The 1,021-nt window shown below is 54.2% G+C and overlaps 1 long non-coding RNA gene across 1 annotated transcript; it reads right to left on the minus strand.

Annotated features, from left to right (window-relative positions):
* Positions 1 to 253: 253 nt before the first annotated feature.
* LOC308574010 lies at positions 254 to 652 on the minus strand. Its single transcript, XR_014002299.1, has 2 exons — positions 623 to 652; positions 254 to 568 (listed from the first exon to the last, which is right to left on the minus strand). It is a non-coding gene; the product is annotated as an uncharacterized lncRNA (long non-coding RNA).
* Positions 653 to 1,021: the final 369 nt, after the last annotated feature.

Consider the following 1,021-nt stretch of genomic DNA (forward strand, 5'->3'; position numbering starts at 1 on the left):
GAGCGGCTCCATCAGCATAGGCTTGGCTTTGCCTTCCCTCAGGTGGGATACCTGGAGGTCCCGCCTACCTCAGTCAGTTGTCCAATCCCACCTGGGGGAAGCGTTGCCAAGGAGACCAGGCCAGGTAGGGGGAGGGATTATCTGCCCACACAATAGAGGGAGAATCTTACCTGGGAATCCTCACTTGGCTCCAGAGCTTCTCCCACCCTACCCACCCTCAGTTAATGTCTTATTTGCAGGTTAACTTTTCTTCACAGGTATGCGGGCGCTGCTACGTTAAGGTCGCTGTTAAAGGGCCGGAAAGGAATTTCCCTGCATTGGCAGGTTTCGCCTTTCCCGTAGCAAAACGTCACAACTTTGGCAGTATCAGGCCTTGGGCGGAATCCTTTAGTCCATCTTCCTGGCGGCGATACCAGGGTTCCCCATTAAAGGGGTTTCTGAAGGGAGGCTTTGGCTGTACGCCGAAAAGTCGTCATTGCTCTCCCCTGCGGCGGCAGCGTAACGGGGGCGGCTATCTCTGCTTGAACATATGTTCTCCAGAGCCGGCCCATCCCCCCCCACACACACACTGGATAACCCTGATGCTCCCTAGGTCCCCGGCTGGGGACTGGGGAGGGAGAACGCCCAATGCCTGAGCCAAGGTCTACCCACATTTGAAATTTAATAAAGTTGTGGCCAATTTAATCCCATAGCACGTTGTCATGAGTCGTTATTTCACATGACGGGGGGGACCGCGCGGGATCTGGGGACTCCGCCTGTCCACGCAACACCCAGCACCATTAACAAACTAAAGTTCCAAGGATTCTTTGGTGGGAAACCATGATTGTTTAAAGTAGTAAGCTAAAGGTAGGTCCAGTCGTGGCAGACTTTGGGGTTGCAGCACTCATCTTGCTTTACTGGCCGAGGGAGCCAGCTTACAGCTTCCGGGTCATGTGGCCAGCATGACTAAGCCGCTTCTGGCAAACCAGAGCAGTGCACGGAAACACAGTTTACCTTCCTGCCGGAGCAGTACCTATTTATC

Source organism: Podarcis bocagei (genome assembly GCF_964188305.1).
Source record: "Podarcis bocagei genome assembly, chromosome: 15".
NCBI classification, from domain to species: domain Eukaryota; kingdom Metazoa; phylum Chordata; class Lepidosauria; order Squamata; family Lacertidae; genus Podarcis; species Podarcis bocagei.